Source organism: Arvicola amphibius, chromosome 18 (genome assembly GCF_903992535.2).
Source record: "Arvicola amphibius chromosome 18, mArvAmp1.2, whole genome shotgun sequence".
Lineage (NCBI taxonomy): Eukaryota > Metazoa > Chordata > Mammalia > Rodentia > Cricetidae > Arvicola > Arvicola amphibius.
In genome coordinates, this window is record NC_052064.1 from 12,029,837 (window position 1) to 12,049,170 (window position 19,334).

The following is a 19,334-nucleotide window of genomic DNA, read 5'->3' on the forward strand; positions in this document are numbered from 1 at the left end:
TCTAGAACTGTTTAAGATCCAAAGCAATGCTGAATATAGGTAATCCTGAATATCATAAAAATGGAATAATGATTGATGGGTAAATGTTTCCCGATTCATTAGCAGTAAACAAGGGACAAACAAAAACGAGGTGATTTTTAATATCCACATTACAAATATTTATGTCGAAATAGCATGAAATGTGGCAGTATCCATAGCAGAGCTTGTATAAATCAAACCCTGGAGGATAAATACGCAAAAGAATGAACAGATGACTCTCAAAACAGGACATCAGCTTGTGAAAAATATTTACTCAACATGGAAGGAACTTCTGGTTCCTGTCCATATGGCGAGTTAACACAGAGTTTCTGTCTTCTTTTGCAAAGTTAGCTCTGGGATAACTATAGAGGGGGATGTACTACAGAGAGAGCTCAAGCTTATTTCTAGGACAGTAGTCTATATCAATAGGTGCCCAATAAAAGTACATTTCCCTGCATTAGACTCAGAAGATAAACCCACAGGATCACATACTAAAGCTATTTTTGAGGTTGTAGTAAACTTATAACAGAAACAGGTTTAGGAGATGTAGAAGCTAGGGCATGTAGAAATTGGTAAACTGGTTGATGTGTTTGAAAGCTAAGATTACATATCTTAAAAGGTATATATAAATAATAGTTATAAATTTTAATGTGGTAGAGTTGGAAGAGAATTGAGAGAAATCATAATGATCTTTCAAAAAATATTTTTATAAAATACAGCAGCTATGAACAAGCACTTATACACACATACACACATGTATGCTCATCGAAAACTAATATATACTGCAAATGCTGAAAAATGAATTGTTATTTAGAAAATGGAAATTATAGGATAGATAGACAGACAGACAGACAGACAGACAGATAGATAGATAGATAGATAGATAGAACCTGTACTTCTCAAAAAAAGAAACCATGTGGTATCATTTAACCAACAAATGCCAGCAATATGAACTCCAGGGAAATTTTCACACAAAGACCTATATTTAATATGAACAAGAGCTTCCTTTGTGCCTTTTATGTGTGGTTGGTGAGAAACTAAAGATATTTTGAAAATCAATCATAGGCAAGAGGAATAGGCAACTTGGCACACCACTGATGAGTTTGCAGTGTCAAAAAGAAAGGATTTACTATGATAATAGTATAGCTTAATCTTTTAATGTTTAATGATTAAAGTTAAAAATATAACAAAAATACAGAACATAATGAATATATATGAATATTTTTCTGGAATAGAAGATATCTATTCCATAATGTGACATTGGGACAATCGAAATTAAGTATAGAGACACATAGGAATCAGCACATAGAGACGGATGATGAGCAGGTTCACAGATGGAGGTAAAGGGTAGACCTGTATAGTCAATACTGGATGTACAATAAGAATTACAACCGATTGAAAAGTTTGTCTCAGTTCCAACAACAATAACAAATCATTCATATTATTTATTAGTTAAAGGCAAAGTAAAATAAAATAATATTCCTTTTTTGCTTTTAATTCATGAAAAAAAATAATTTTAAGTTGACAGGATTATAGACTAATTTCATAAATAAATTGGTATAATCCTTGAGAGGAAATATAGCAATATGTATTACTGTTAAAAAGCAACAACAACAGGAATTATTATTCTGAATATTATGATAATTCATAATGCCAATCCTTACAAAACTATTAAAACTTTAAGAAGATTTAGATCTATCCCCAAATGTGTATAAAATATAAAAGTTTTAAAGAAACTTAAACATGTAATAGAAGTTTTAAAGTTTGGTAAAAACTTTCTTCTGTCTCATACCAGGACAATAAGGAAAATCAGCTGTTCTACGTTTTGTACAACCACCCACAAGAACAGAAACAACCTTAATTTGTCTCCCAAACAAGGCAAAGAACCATTATAAATGCAGTCAAGTCAAAAGGACATAGAAAGCAACCTAAACGGACTGGCACCGGCCAACGATGGGCAACTAGATCATCACAAACTTCAGTGGGAAAATCTTCACAATGAAACCAGACAAGCAAAGCACATACTGGGTCACTGATGTCAACCCCAGAAGTGACAAGGCAGATCTACCTGAGCACCGCTATGTATGAGCATCTTGAGCGTGGTCCCAAGTGGACATCTCCAAATGTGAGATCATCCTAGCAAGGGAAATGGAATCGGGCTTCAGTCGAGTCTGCTGATACAACTATTAGTTTTCAAGACACATAAGAATTAAAACTGAGCACAAAGAATCAAGACATCAAATAAAAAACACAGGAATCAGCAAGAGTGATGGCTCAGTGAGCAAGAGTACCTACTATGCTAGCACGAAATCCTGAGCTTGAGTCTCCAGCACACACTTAAAAATGCTAGGGATGACTGAATGTGCCCAAGGCCTCAGCACTGGGGATGGTGACTGGGAGCTGCCAAGCTAGCCAGCATAGCCAAAATGGAAAAATTGGTGAGAGACCCTGATTCAAGTGAGCAAGTTGGAGAGTGACAGAGTAAAATATCCTCCTCTGCCCTCCAAATGGAAACACGGATGAGAGCCCCAAAACACTCATGGAAACATACACCAAACAAACAGAAAGAAAAGAAATCTTTTGAAGGACTGTAGGGAGCACCATGGGGAAATATAACCAGGGGTTGCCTGAGTGTCTTAGGGGATGAGAGCAAGCCTACTCGTACTACAGAGGACCCTGGTGTTGACAGAGTTTTCTGTCCCACACAGTCCCACATCTGTTCAGTCCCAAAGAAACACACAGAGGTCTACATTAATCATAAACTGGTTGGCCTATTAGCTCAGGCTTCTTATTAAATCTTTTATTTTGCAGTAACCCATGATTCTTGTCTGGTAAAAGTACCACTTGGCTTGGTACTTTTTATCAGTGAGGCATTCTCATCTTGCTTCCTCTTGAAGCCTTTCCTCTTCCCAGAATTCTACTATTCTGGTAGCCCTGCCTATACTTCTTGCCTGGTCACCCCACCTATACTTCCTGCCTGGCTACTGGCCAATCAGCGTTTTACTAAACCAACACAAGTAAGAAATCTTTACAGGATACAAGACCAGACCATTGTCCCACAGCACCCCCCCTTTTTTCAAAACAAAAACTCTGAATCTAATCTCCTTTGTTTAGCTTTTTTCCTGACCATTATCTATAACAACTTGTAACCAACACCCAAAACAGAGACAAACATCCATAATCCATTTTTTGAGAATGTGGGTATACTTTTCTAGGCTACCTCCTGCTGATAGGGGTGCTGATAATCTTATGGGTACATAAATAAAATTTAGAATTATGGTCAAGTCCTGAATAAAATATGCTGTGTGGCTTGATCATCTCAGCTAGCAGTCCTGAAGCTGTTCTGGGTGTAGAACTCAAAGGAAACTCCAACAGAGGTCTAACAGAGAAATGTTGGATCATCTGGGCCATACCAGATTTTTCTCGCTCCTACCAGAGATTTCTCGGGGGGGGGGGGTCTTCCTTGATCAAAACTGATTTTTCTTAACCCAGAATGAATCCACAGCCCCTCATTTCCTGTGAACAAAAGCAAAATCTCTTCTCCAAAGTAACATATCTTTTGACTTAAATTTAGAAGTCAAGGCATTTTCAAAATATACATGTTGGGTTAATAATCATTTATAGTCAAATGTCTTTTAGCAGTTGTTGCTCCTTCCTCAGCTGTCAAACAGTTCAAAGACAACATAATAACATACAGTATCCAGATTCTCTGTGTATTTCCCATCTTTACATGGCTTTATTTTAAACTCTATTTCTTTTATTTTATGTTTAATTTTTTATTTTATTTTTTGTTTTTTGAGACAGGGTTTCCCTGTAGTTTCTAGAGGCTGTCCTGGAACTAGCTCTTGTAGACCAGGTTGGCCTCAAACTCAGAGATCTGCCTGCCTCTGCCTCCCGAGTGCTGGGATTAAAGGCGTGCGCCATCACTGCCCGGCTTAAATTTTGATTTTTTGAGCCAGGGTTTCTCAGTGTACCTTTGGCTATCCTAGAACTCACTCTGTAGACCAGGCTGTCCTTGAACTCACAGAGATCTACCATCCTCTGCCTTCCAAGTGTTGGGATTAAAGGTGTGTGCCACCACACCCAACTTCTTTCTTTCTTCCTTTTTTTTAAGGACTTCTCTCCCGAGCCTACATATATTTTTAAACACACTGTAAACCGTTTAGAGGTTTTATTCATCTGAATCTATCTTTACTGTGTATCTCTCTTTTTCTGACCATGTGAGTCTTTAATTTGCTAAGGAATATGGCTAGGATTAAAGCCTTGGCTTTGACAACTGGATCTGCCCCATTTCTTAGCTTTCTGAGAGTCTAGCTTCATGGCAGAGGTTCTGATGGGAGCCATGTTTATTGCCACAACTCTGTGGAGTTTCAAGGTCCCTGCCACCACCAAGAAGCACACTGTTGGCTATTTATAAACACCATTTAAGTGTTTTGTGACATGGCCTTTTAAGAACCACAAGATTTTTGCAGCTAAAGTTGAGTCAGAAAGCCTCTCTTAAATGAGAGCACTTGCCTCTAGCAAACAGAGCCCACCCAAGAAAATGCTGCTATCAAGAAACCATGTTTAACTCTGTTCTTTTGTGTCTAGAATTACTTCCCAAGTTCTCTCAGGTTTTATGTGGATGTAGTTGTCTACATTGTTGCCATTTGTTATCTCTGGCCTGGGTAGCTGGGAAATGAATGACCAGTCTCCACCAACAACCAGGGATAGACCAATGATGATTCTATGCAAGTCTAGCTTGGGGACCCCACAGGGGCAGGTGTACCTCAGGAAGTTGTCTCACCAATAAGCCAACCCTTAGCATAGCTTACAAAACCTTAGAGAGGGAGGGTCCTCTGAGTCCTGGAAGTTCAATAAGCTTCCAGAGCCCTATGAACCTCCCTTAAAGGAATATTTTAGTACAGAAGAAATAGCTTTATAAAGTTGGGTTTGTGGGTTTTTTCAATTAAATTATGCAAGAAATGGGAGGCTGGGAGCTTATTGGAAAATAAATGAGATTTAAGAAATATGATAACCAAATGTAGTATTTGGCTTCTACTTAAACAACCAACTGTAAAAAGAGTATTTATTTAGACAGTTTAGAATATTTGAATATAAGACTTATATTTAATGGATAAAGGAATTAACATTTTGGACATGAATGTAATATTTACTTACACAAAAAATAATATTTTTCAGAAGTGCATTCAGAAGTATTTATCAGTGAAATGTTCATAATTCAACATCCTAGGCTTTTAGAAAACACTGAAAGCACGTATTATTCATCTTTATATGGTATAAGTGAAAGAAGATTGGGAAAATGTGACTAACTGCTGAAATTTGGTAAAAATTTTCTTGGTTTTTATGTGTGTTGGAAAATAGTAAGAAGAAAGACATAAAAAGTAATTCATTAATAGCCTCTTATGTTACTCAAAACTGTAGCTGTCAACCTGTTAGTAAGACTAAGAAGTGTGCTGTGTATAGCAAACCCTCAAAAGGTCATTAAACAAAGTATTAGTATATTTTAACATACACACAAATAAACAAACAGCAAAAAAAGGAACCTAGGAAGAAGCCTGAAAGCCCTTCTGTCAGCTTGATAGAATAAGATACAATATTTTCACTTTACTATGTAAGCAGGATCTCTGGGCTTTGGATTTAACAATCACTGGCAGGTAGTTCTCAAGGACAACTAGAAGGTTGCCATGAAATTCCTGTCCTAAGATAGTAAGAGATACCTAAAATTGTCCCAGGATTTGCTTGTCCCTCCTAGAGGATGCCATGTCTTAAGACAAGGAAGACCTGCTCAGAACAACTATTTTGTTACTCTGCTCCATGGATGCCAGATACCTTTCAAGGTCATGTCCAGAGCATCACGTGGTTTCTCGAGTATAGACCATAGGCTACATGACTTCTCAAGACCCTCAAACTTCTGGTATCAGTGGATCATGTATACTCAGGACTCTGCTTCAGCACTGAGGAACCGTTATCAGAGCGAGAATTCTTTATCTCTTCAGGACTTTCTCTAGTTATACATGGGTGTACCGTCTCACTCACCAGTCACACCACTAAGTGCCCAGTGCCCAGCGAACCTTTTCCACAAGGTACTGTATAATTTTCAAACTTCACATTTCTAACTTGTCATCAGAAAATATCTTTAAAAGCAGAGCCTCTGTGCTTTTTGCCCATTTGGATGCTAGGCTGCCCAATAGGGTTTTCTTTTAGAATTGTGTATTCCTTTAGAGGCATATGCTTTTATGAAGAAATCGCTACTATGACAAAATACCTGTTTCTCTTACCTTTCTTAAACAAAATTTTCTAATGTCTCGGCTATAAGTCAAAATGTGTTTTTAAATCCTTTGCTTGGTAGATTAAACTTCAAATTTGTCTTGCTTATTTTCTCCTCAGATATCTCAAACATCATATAGTATTTTCCATAATAGTTGACTCAATTATAAAATCACAACGACCATAAACTGTAACCAGAAATATAAAATTGCAATCATTTTATAGAGAACTCATCCATAGAACTTTAGCTACATAATTAGCATATGCTAATAATACAAATATTGTATAAAGATAAGCATAAATGATGTCTGATAAATCTACTCTCAATGCTTCTTCACCAAAAATTATGTAAATTAGAATTTAAAATGTATCTAAAGAAAAAATTGTCTGAAAATCATCCAGAAATATTAAGACACCTATGAAAACTATCCATCTTAAGAAATCTTTCTCTTAAAGTGAGGAGGGGAGGATGGGGAGACCCTGGAGGAATGGGATGGCTGGGATGGAGGAAGGGTGGATAGGGGTGCAGGGAAGAAGATATCTTAATTAAGGGAGCCATTTTAGGGTTAGCAAGAGACTTCACGCTAGAGGGGTTCTCAGGTATCCATGGAGATGTCCCCAGCTAGTTCCTTGGGCAGCTGAGGAGAGGGAGCCTGAAATGGCCCTTTCCTATAGCCATACTGATGAATATCTTGCATATCACCATAGAAGCTTCATCTGGCGATGGATGGAGATAGAGACAGAGACCCACACTGGAGTGCAGGACTGAGCTCTCAAGACCCAAATGAGGAGCTGAAGGAGGGAGAACATGAGCAAGGAAGTCAGGACCGCGAGAGTGAGCCCACCCACTGAGACGGTGGGGCTGGTCTAATGGGAGCTCACCAAGGCCAGCTCGACTGGGACTGAAAAAGCATGGGATCAAACCAGATTCTCTGAACGTGGCAGACAATAAGGGCTGACTGAGAAGCCAAGAACAATGGCACTGGGTTTTGATCCTACCGCATGTACTGGCTTTGGGGGAGCCTAGTCTGTTTAGATGCGCACCTTCCTGGACCTGGATAGAGGGGGGAGGACCTTGGACTTCCTGCAGGACAGGGAACCCTGACTGCTCCTTGGACTGCAAAGGGAGGGGGAGGAGAGCTAAGAGAAGGGGAGGGAAATGGTAGGTGGGGAGGAGGCGGAAATTTTTACTAATAATTTAAAAAAATTAAAAATAATAATAATAATAAAGAAAGAAATCTTTCTCTTTACCTCAACTGGTTAAGACTAATAATGAAGTCTATCTTTCTCCCTGAACTAAGTGTCCTATATGGGATTTCAAGTATGGGGCACTCAGCTGGCCTCTTGAACAGCAGAACTTAGGACATCTTGGGAGAAAGACTGTCCACTGAGCTTTACTGCCTCACTGGAAGACCATGATCCTCCCTCACCTGTACAGTGGAAATGATCTCCTACCTCATCATCTCAGGCACCATTGTCCAGTCTTTTCTCCAGATTAACTCTCTACAAAAGCAAATCTGAACACATGACTTTTCTTAAAACTCTATCACATTGCCAGCCGCTACCTATATAATGAGACTTCTGTGGCCTGGCCAGGCTGGGCTTCTGAGTGTCACTTTCTCATATGGAGTTCATCTGCACATCATGAGCTACCTGGTAGCTTTGATTATTTACAAAGCCCCTCCCTAGGCTTGGAGCCCTGCCTTTCTACTCCCATCCCTAGCACTCTTTGTCTGATTAATTTTTAGTCTGGCCTTTAAATTAAACCCCACTTCCTCAGAGACCTAGAGATAATGATTGTTTCTTGTTTTATGTTCTCATAGCTCCATGGGTCTTTTGGTAAGTGGCTTTGAAAGCTGCTTATAGAGTGTTGAACGTACTTGGTACATCCCTGCCCCTGCTCCAACTCTGAAACACATCCCAGCCCTGTTCAGTACGATCTCCTCCATGTCTAGCATGGCTCCCAGTGTGGTTTACTAATGCTAAACATTTTCTTTCCCTTCTTTATTTTGAAACACCCAATGTTTATGGCAAGATCAAATATGGCAATATTGATAGAAACCTTATTAGGAAGATGTATGAGGCAATGGTATTACGAAGGTGAATACCACATGGGAAAAACACTGTTGTACCCTTTTCCTTCCCACACTTATAAATGGTGGTGAGTGAAATTTTGAAGGTTTGTTTTTGCAGTATCTGCAAAGACAGATGCCTCGGTGGTGATTTAATGCCCTGTTTTCTCTTCAAAGGAAATTCCGACCTAGCCTGGGAATTCCTCTTGTTTACAATCCTTTAAGTTATTCCATATCCAGCTGAAGCATGTTTTAGAAGCATGGTGAAGGACAGAGTGCAACGTGTGGAAATTTGTAGTAGAAAATGCTATTTTACTATTCAGGATACATGTACCATATCTGTGCTATAAATTCATCTTTCTACGCTGCCCAAGGCTGGAGAGAAAGGCATCAGCCAAAATACTATAAGTTTATGACTAGTGATAAAACAGTTTCATTAAACAGTAAGTTAAGAAAAGCAAAACTTAAACAACAGAGAAAATTAACCAGAAATATCAGAGTAATAGAAGATGGGCTCTTAAATCAGAGAAAAGAAAAAAAAAAAAAAACGGGATTTATGATTTGGGTGCTTTGAATAAGATGGCAAGGGCTAGGTTCCTGGTCCATTTCATACAGCAGGTAATACCACTGAAAGAAATTAGAACCTCAAGCAACCAACACATGGAGCAATCGCTTGATGAGACACATTTACCTTGAAAAATTGCCTCTTTGTTTTTCAGGATTATTATGATTTTTTTTTTTTTGGTTTCTGTATCCTTTACATCAAAGATAAAGAAACATACAACTTGCCCCTTCTCTCCTCATTTTTACTGTATTTCTCTTTAAACAGGTCAATGAGAGTGGTAGATATTACAAGGCATAAGAATGTTTAAAGAAAGGCTCTCTATTAATTCCTAAGTTGTTGTATGCACTTGCTCATTGTTATGACAAAATTACACATAAAAAGTAACTGCAGGAAGGGAGAATTTAGTTAGCTCATTATTTGAGGGGTCAGCCCATTCCCATAAGGAATGCTTGGCAGCAAAATAGGAGGAAGGCTGGCCACATTGTTTCCAATCAGGAAGCATAAGAAGTGAAGAACGGTGCTCCAACAGCCTTGATTAATCCCACCCCTCCATTATGCCAACCTCAGCATGCCTAGCTTCTTTTGGAGGATGGTTTCACTCCATGCATGCAGGTTTCCACAGAGGGCATCCCACAGCCCTGGCATCTTCAACAACCCGGAGTTTCAATAAACTTAGACTTTACCTTCACAAGTTCATGCAGTGGCCTCTATGGGTATCCTTGTAGAAAAAAAAATAATCATGACATACATTACCTTGTCTCAGCAGATTTCTGGAACCTTGCTTGGTTCTAGTCGCCTAGTCTCATTAGGTCTTGCATTTTGTATGTCAACAAAAGCAAAATCATAGGGATGACTGTACCAATACCAAGGTTTGCCAGTTTGAGATTCAGCCTCTCCCCTCCTATTACAATAATAGTGGATTGTAGTAAGGAGCTGTGGGCAGGCCTGCTTTTTGTCCCACCTGGCTCCCGGCTGCCTGACTAGCTTATGCCCCGAAATAACAACATACAAACTGTATTCATTTAAACACTGCCTGGCCCATTAGTTTCCGTCTCTTTTTTTATTTATTTATTTTTATTTTTTTTATTATTAAAAATTTCCACCTCCTCCCCACCTCCCATTTACCTCTCCCTCCCCTTCCTTTCCCCCTCCCTCTCGTGACCAAAGAGCAGTAAGGGTTCCCTGCCCTGTGGGAAGTCCAATTTCCTCCCCCCTCTTATTAGCTAATTCTCACATCTTGCTTTAACCCATATTTAGTAATGTGTGTAGCACCACAAGGTGGTGGCTTACTGGAAAGGTTCAGCATGTCTGACCTGGTGGCTGGCTTCATGGCAACTGTCCCAGAGAGGAGAGGCATGGCGATTGACTAACTTCCCTTCTTCCCAGCATTCTGTTCTGTCTACTCCACCTATCTAAAAACTGCCCTATCAAAAAGCCAAGGCAGTTTCTTTATTAACCAATGAGAGTCCTCCATCAGTGGATTATATATAAATGTGTGTGTGTGTGTGTGTGTGTACCACCTCAAATGAACTTTGAAAAATACTTCCTTATGCAATGTGATTGTTTTGAACAGTGGCATATGGAATTCAGGCTTTCTCTTTACTACTGAATTTCCTTTTTCACAAGTTGAAACCTTCGTTGAAGAGGGCCTCGAAGGTCTTGCATTGAGGGTGCAATTCCTTTTCTAAAGTAATAAGATGAGGGTACGACAAAAGCAATCATATTGATGCAAGGCTGACATGCAGCAAGGGAAACAGCAAACACAAAGTTCCCTCTCTCATATCTGGGTCTTTTGGTGCCATGATCTTGACCCACCTTGTAAAAGAGGCATTGGGTCAAAATGCCACATGTCTACAAAGAAAACTAAGTGATCTGATCAGGAAAATGGATTTTGAGTTTAAAATCCAGATCGTAAAAACATTCTTTAAGTCAAAAAGAGCAGGAGCCTGAGAAATCCATTCATCCTTGCTTATAATGTGTAGGTTAATACATTTTAGGTGTACATGTAGTCTTGCTTGATTTTGCCCATAATTTAGTTTATACCATATCATTTTGTTTGACTGTTCTTAAGAAGAGAAGTTTCATTCTTTATGTTATTAATGGTCACTTAAGGAGTTCATGTATTTCTGTGAATGTAAGGTGCACATGTGCGCCATTATAATAAGAGTGTAGCTGGTAGATGCTGTTTACCCACACCCATCACACTCAGGAATTATCCATAAAAGAAGACAGAGTCCATTTGTAGGAATAACGCCATTCCTATCACCTGAAATTGGATACCAGGGAAAATTTTCAGGGTTGCTTGGGTAACTCTAACCATAACCTGGGGATAGAACATGCTTATGAGAGCTCAAAATAATCCAATCATCTAAATCTTGATTTTCCATGGGGTTCAGTGGGAAATTAGGAGCAATTCTGGAAGAATTTTCCTGACAGACTAGGAACAATAAGGAACAGTGACTAGGTGTGAACATAAACTCAGTAGCTAGAGTCCTAGAAGGGTGGAATTCTTTGTCTTCCATTAACCCTTTCTGAGAGCAAGTTTGCACTAAGGAACTAACTAAGTGGGTAGACTTCAGGCTCCTTCACTGAAAGAAGTATGGTCCCTGTAGAGTTGGTCTGCACTGTATCCTTCAACAGTGATGCCAGTATTATTCCTTGTATACTAGTGAGTCTATGCTTGAGTACAGTTGTTAGTTTGAAAACTACTGGGGCATGATTTCTGCACATGATACCATAATTTATAGAATGTCATACAGGTAGATTCACATGACAATATTGGTAAAGACTTGACATGTACCAGACATAGTAATTCTGATATAAATGTTAGCTCTTAGTTCATTTTTATTATATCATTAAGTATTTAAAATGTGCTTACAATATTCAATTAAGTCTTTGTTGTTTTTAGAATAAAAATACACAAAACAAAATAGAACATCATAAAAATCCATCAATTAAGCTCTACCTTGTACACATTGATGAATGTGTTTACACTGACAAAAATGGAATTTGTGCAATATATGTTCTGTTACATCAGTGCCTCTTAATAAAGTTTCATCCTATTAATTACCATGTACCATGCACTGAATGACTGAAGGACATAAAAAAGATTTACATTATTATCTTGCTACATATGTTCTTAAAATACACAAAAGGTGTATCTCAAGGGTAATGATCTAATTTCATCTAAACTTTAATTAATTTATGCTAGAAAGGAAAAAAAGTCATTTCTGACTTCTTGGGCTGTATAAACTCTCTGTGTACATCCAGAATGGACATAATATTTTTGATACTATATGAAAGATCTTGTAATTTTCCTTAAAATTAGTCTTAAAATGCCATGCAAAGATTTGTTTTTAAGTACATTTCAATAAGAGATAAAAATTATCTCTAAAACAATTCTGAAGGCTCACTAATTTATAATTCTCAGTAAAGCCTGGTTAAAATATGACGTCACCCTAAGAAAAATATTATGGTGCTATTAAAGATCATTGTGTCCATACACACAAGAAAAACTGAAGTGAACAGTTAAAAACATGTCCATTGTTTCATTGGTTAACTTTTTATCATCACAACTTGCCTCTTTCATAAACATAAAAAGTTGCTCTGATAACTACATATCAGTGCATGGTCACACATTCGATGGGATACATGTGAAAGTAGACAGAGTTTCTCTTTAAAGTGATACTAAATTTCCCCTCTTCTCTGGAAAATATGCAGAATTTCTGCTTATTTCCGGAATGTTAGCAAAGCTCATTCTTAGCTTCCTATTGGCGGAGGTGATTCTGTCCTTCCTAGACTTCTGTGACATCTCCTAAAGCCTGACTTTCTGGGCTTCTTCTTAAACCTGAGTGCTACACAGATGAAATTTCTAAAATGATAATCAAATCTTACTTCTGTCCTGTTTCTTAATGCTTCACTGGATTCCAATCTGCTGGTGTTCACGGTCTAAATTCTTCACCATGGCATGCAAAGGCCATTAGGAACTAGATGGATGGGCTGACTTCCCGTCTTGCCACTGCTATGCCCTTCTCACATACTGCAGCAGCCCTGAGCCGCTGCAGTGTCTCAAGCACACCCTACACATCGAAGGTGTCGGGGTCTCTATTACTTCTACAAGATGTTGGCTCAGCTGAAAGATTTGCCTTCCCACCCCTGCCTCCAACTTCCTGAACGTCCTGCAATCAGGCCTTGTGTCTAATTTATATTTGCATCAGCATCTAGAGAATTCCTACTTTTATTTCCCTTAGCACACATTCTGAATATAATGTGTATGTGTATGTATGTGTTTGCATGTGTATATGTGTGTCTATCTCTCTGTCTCTCTCTGTGCCTCTATCTGTGTATCTCTCTATCTCTGTCTCTCTGTCTCTCTGTGTCTCTGTCTCTGTGTCTCTGTCTCTCTATCTCTGTCTCTCTGTGTGCATGTGTTTGCATATGTGTATGTGTACCTATCTCTCTGTTTCTCTCTGTGTCTGTTTCTCTGTGTATGTGTGCATGCGTGTGTGCGTGCATGTGTGTGTGTGCATGCGTGTTTGCGTGCATGTGTGTGTGTGTAGGGGGCCCAGTGCATGCTGGGTAAGTACTCTTCCACTTACTTAACTTTTCCATGCTGGCAGGAAAGCTTTACCATGGTTGAAAACTTTCTACTTCCACAGCACATGCCAGTGGCTAGAGAGAACTTGGGAGGCCCCCCTTCCTCCTAGTTCATGTGTTCCCCATTTTATTGCCTCTTCTTTTGAAAAGACCATGTAGCTATTTGCCTGAGAACATAAAGCATAAAGTGACCCTCATTTAGTTTCCTTATACTTGCTATTATTAGCGTTTGCCACTTGCTCTGCCTGAATGCCCGACTTCTCGCTTGTGCCTTGTATGGCCTGGTGACAAACACAGGCTTTGAGGATTGCTCTTTCCTAAAACAGTCCATAAAACTCTGTGCTCTTGCTCCCAGGTGTAGCTATGTTGGAACTTGGTCCTTCTGCTGTTACTTGGAGCTTCTCCATACTAGGCTTCTGGAAGATGCTGGGAGGACACAAAGTCAAGTTTCCAGCACTCAGTGGTATTCAGACAGACATAACCTACACACAAAGTCCCTGCCAGCAAGGAGTTTCCTGTGTGAAGAAGCTGCTGACTGCCAGGTCAGACATGCATTGGGCATTATACCACAAGACACAGTCCATGGAAGGTGTCCAGCAAACACTCACATACCATTCCCCTTTTCCCTCTGAGAAGGTTGTCTAGCTACTCTGGTACTGACCCCCCACTTATCTAGGGGTTCTCTGAGCACATGGAAGATAATTCTTCAATATATGCTTGATCAGCTAGATTCAAAGGAACTCTCAGAGAATGTTTTCTTGCTTTCATTTCTTTCCAAATCAAAATAGTAACTCTGATGTCTCAGCAGGCCTTCCCGTTCAGCATGAAAAGGCCTTTATCAATACTGAACCACTTAACAAAAGAGCTCTCTCTGAAAATATTAAACCATCTCTGTTCATTTAAATTTTGGGGACCCTGCAGCAGCAAACCTAACAGCAGCCTTTGAGGAAATTGCATAAACCATTTCCATTTCTGAATGTTCATAATTTCTAAGGGCTGATGCAAGGAGAGCAAAGAAAACAAACACTTCTTCCGATAAATGGTGCAGCTTGCTTGGAATCAGTTACAAGCTCTATTCTGTGGTAAAAAAAGATCATGCAGAAAGAAAATACATTTTTACCCAAAATATGAAAATTCTAAGATGCTACGACCTTCAAAGTAACAATATCATGATACACTACAGAACACCTATTCACAAGAATATTATATACAAAGAAATAGAAATCAAATAATTGCTAACTAGTAAGCTTTTGTCATGGGAAATCTGTAAGGTAATTGCATAGGCTTTTGAACGAATGTCTTTCTACTTCATGTAGACCAGCGTTAGGGAACAGCATTCAGTTGTCAAAGGGAGTCCAGGCATCCAGGAGTTGATATATTGTGATTTTCACAGTGATAATGGCTCATCAGTATTCAACAAGAAGGTAATTATTAAGTTTATATTTACATGGATAATTGTAGAAAGCCATTTAAATACTATCAAAGTGTTAGAAAACCTAAGGCCTGCCCTCCATGAGTCTATAATCTAGAGAGGCAAATAAGGCTTAAATGGAGAATGTAAATGACCCAAAATGAAGCATTTTTGAGCAAAATTTGAGGCAATAAGGATTTGATTTATGACTCAAGTTTGAGTCTTACTAAATACCTGAAGCTGTATCTCATAGAGAAGTAGGCAATAGGAATACACACTGAAGGGAATGGGCTGTTACAGGTTAGGCTACTGTCAGGAAAATACAAGGAAGTTCTTACCTATGTGCTGAAAATTTGGTAATACTCAGATGTGCAGAAGAGAGGGATAATGGTCCAGAAGTAGGAAAACCCATGTGAATAAAGGTATATTCGAGGGGATATGTTCCTCATTTTTATCTAATTCTCAGAATGGCATGTGACTTGGTTTATTTGTGTATATGCACACTTGTGTGTGGGTGTGGGTGCATGTTTGTGCATGCATACGAGCGTGTGTGTGTGTGTGTGTGTGTGTGTGTGTGTGTGTGTGTGATGGAAGGCTCCCTTTATGTATGCTTGACTCTGAGTATTGAGATTACTCACGCTATGTTCCTTTTCCTCCCCTTTGCAATGGCAATGTACATCCTGTGCCATTGTTTGTTGGAAGTATGTGAGCAGCTTTTTCATTTTGACTTTTAATAAGGGTTATAGTTAAGAGAGTGCTGTGAATCTCAGAAGAGACTTTGGAATTTTTAAACCAATTTGAAACTGTTGTAGACTATGGGGATTTTTGAAGTTGGAGTAATTGTAGTTTGTATTATAATACGGCTACAAGCCTATGGGATCCAGGGTATGGAATGTGGTGGTTTGAATAAAATGGCCTCTAATAGGGAGTGGCAATACTAGGAAGTGTGCACTTGTTGGAGGAAGTATGTCATTGGTGGGTGGGATTTGAGGTTTCAGAAGCTCCAGCTAGGCCTAATGATGCATTGTCTCTTCCTGCTGCAGAAAATCCAGACGTAGAACTTTTAGTTATCTCTAGCACCATGTCTGCCTGCACACCACCATGTTGCATTAATAACAATGGACTAAACCTCTAATTAAATGTTTAAATTAAATTAATTAATTAAATTAAAATTAAATTAAATTAAGCCAGCCTCTAATTAAATGTTTTCCTTTATAAGAATTTATAATTTATAAGAATTTATAAGAGTTGCTCTGGTCATAGTGTCTCTTCACAGCAATAAAGCTAAGACAACTCTGTTCTCTAATATTGCAAACCCCTTCCATTTTCTGGGGGGAGAAAGGAAAAGAGTGGAAGAAACACCTCCAGAGTTGAGAGGAGAGCCTCTAAGATTGCATGCACTCAGAAGAGTGGAAGAAACACCTCCAGAGTTGAGAGGAGAGCCTCTAAGATTGCATGCACTCAGAAGAGTGGAAGAAACACCTCCAGAGTTGAGAGGAGAGCCTCTAAGATTGCATGCACTCAGAAGAGTGGAAGAAACGCCTCCAGAGTTGAGAGGAGAGCCTCTAAGATTGCATGCACTCAGAAGCAATGAAACAAGGAGACCCCCAGTCTGACTCGGATGCTTACTTGCTAAAAGTCTTCGAACTTTCCCACTGTTTGTAGCCCCGTCTCATAAACCTTTGACATTTCAGTAAATAGCATATAGTTCTACCCACTGCTAACTGATGGCTTTCATTCAGCTTACTTGAACCTCTTCAAATGCATCAAGCCAGATTTTCCGCAGTTCTGAGCCACTCTCTGGAGGTAATTCGGGCAGTTAAAGAGACACATTAATTCTTTGATACCACAAGAGGATCATTTACTGAATCTGCAGTGAAAAGCCAACGGAGAAATAAAATTCCCCTGAGCCCCAAAGATGAGTGAGAGCGCTTTCGGGGGTTCGGTGGGAGCATCTCTAAACTACGCCAATTAGTACAGAGGAAGTAGAACTTAGCAACTTAGCTTTAATGAGCCCAAGCAGAATGTTCACCGATGGTGCTCTTATTCTGAAATGAGTTATTCCTTCATTATTTAACATTTCCGTGTAATAGTCATAGCTGTAACTATAGCCGCGAATCATAAACATCAAGCAAAAAGACAAATCAACACAACTCCATTGATAAATCATACCTAAGGTTTAGAAATGTGGTTGTTTTTCATTGCCTTTTTCTCATACTCACATCTTACTTCCCCTTTGTTAAATATGAGACAGTTTACAAGGAGGAAGCTTTGCTCCACAGTGGTCCTCCGCTAACATTCCTGGGGTTTGAGTGTTATTTAACACCTGCCTTGAAAGTTTCTAGGGTAACTTTGACAAAGAAAACATAGATAAGAACCTACTGAAAAATAAAAAACTTAAGACCCTCTTTAGTTGGACCAGGGCATGACTCCTGCTAAAGCCAATACAGATTTTCATTGTTGAGAAGGAAAGAATATCTTTCTCAGCAGCTTCCAGGATGAGATTCATTAATATTTATGATACAGTTTAATCCCCTGCCTTTATCTTGTCATGTATATTTTATGATCTCCAAAAATTACAAAAATGATTATTAAGAATTTTTCATCTATTTGGGGAAAATGTGTATAAACATTGACGAAATTGTTCATAACTATGGAGATTACAGAAAAATGTGTGGGAAATTGTTATTTGCACTATTATGCTTTAGTTTGTGACCCCAGATAACTTGACTGTCAAATCCTATGGAACATCTTAGAACTAAGTTTTTCTCCTTATAAAAATCAATTTATGAAAATAACTAATAAGACTTGTAATTGTTTTATGTAAAGGTGTTTGTGGTGGTTTGAAAAGTAATGGCTCCCATAGGCTCATAGATTTGAGTGACCACCAGGGAGTCATGCTATGAGGAGGTGTGGCCTTGTTGGAAGTGGTGTGTCACTGAGGGAGGGCTTTGAGGTTTCAAATACTCAAGACAGGCCATGTCTCTCTCTTCTTCTGCTTGCCTATCCAGATGTAGAACTCTCAGCTCCTTTTCCAGCACTGTGTCTGCCTGTATGCCACCACGCTTCCTGCTGTGCCGATAATAGACTAAACCTTTGAACCTGTAAGCCAGTTCTAATTAAATGTTTTCTTGTTCAAGAGTTACCATTATGGTGTCTCTTCATAGCAATAGAAGCCCAAACTAATACATTATCTAAAAAACATCTATCTGTAACATGAGGGCCTGCTAGTCGGGGTTTCTGTCCTCATACCAGGTCTCACAGCTGTTTGGCCCCCAATGAAAATCACACAGAGGTCTCCATAAGTTATAAACTGATTGGCCCACTAGTTTAGGCTTCTTATTAGCTCTTATAGCTTATATTAGCCCATTATTTTTATCTATGTTAGCCACATGGCTCAGTACCTTTTTTTAGCGGGGCAGGTCACATCCTGCTTCTTCGGTGATCTGGGAAGAACTTGGAGGAATGGGCTTCCTCCTTTCTGGAATTTTCCTGTTCTCATTGCTCTGCCTTTACTTTTTGTCTGGTTTTTCCGCCTATATGTCCAGCCTGGCTATTGGCCAATCAGTGTTTATTTAAAATATGATTGACAGAATACAGACAATTCTCCTGCACCATCTATCAATTAAGAAAATAGAAAATAACAGCGACAAAAAGTAACAGCAACCATTTTCGGGATAGGAAAGCCAATGGAGGAGATGGTGCTATCTGAAGCAAGGAACAAAGATGTTCAGACATACACTGGAACCAGGAAGAAGAGGCTATGTGGCCTTCAGGCTGAGTGTAGTACAAGAATGGAATCTTAATTACCCAAGAGAGTCTTAATTACCCAAGAGAGTCTTAATTACCCAAGAACCATGTGGTTGATCTGCCTCTCTAACAAATACCTAAAATAAATATATTATAAGTATGGGAGATTTATTTGGGTTCATCATCACTTGGCACTGTTTCTTTGGACCTGTGGTGGGCAAAACTTTATGGTAGGAATACATGCAACGTAGACCTTTTTACCTTATGACTTCCAGGAAGTACAAAGAGAAAGCAGAAGGGTCTGTGGTACCAATAGCACCTTCAAGAGCATGACCCCAAAGCTCTAGCTTCCTTATATAATGCCCCACATCCTGTCAGTTTCAGTGGCATGAAAAACCTAAATAGGCAGGAGATAGCCTTGGCTCCAATTATATTTTCTTCCTGTCACATACCTCTTCCCCTGCAACAACACAGGAAGCTTTCTTTTCTAGTCTCACAGACTCTGAACCATCAAAACCCAAGAAGTACCTATGAAAGCAAAAGTCATTAGTAACCAAAGTTGCAGGCCAGGGAGGCAACATCAAATACAGGAGTAAGAATAACCACTCCTAACAAACCCCATAGATTTGAATATCAGAGGAAGGCTTTGAGC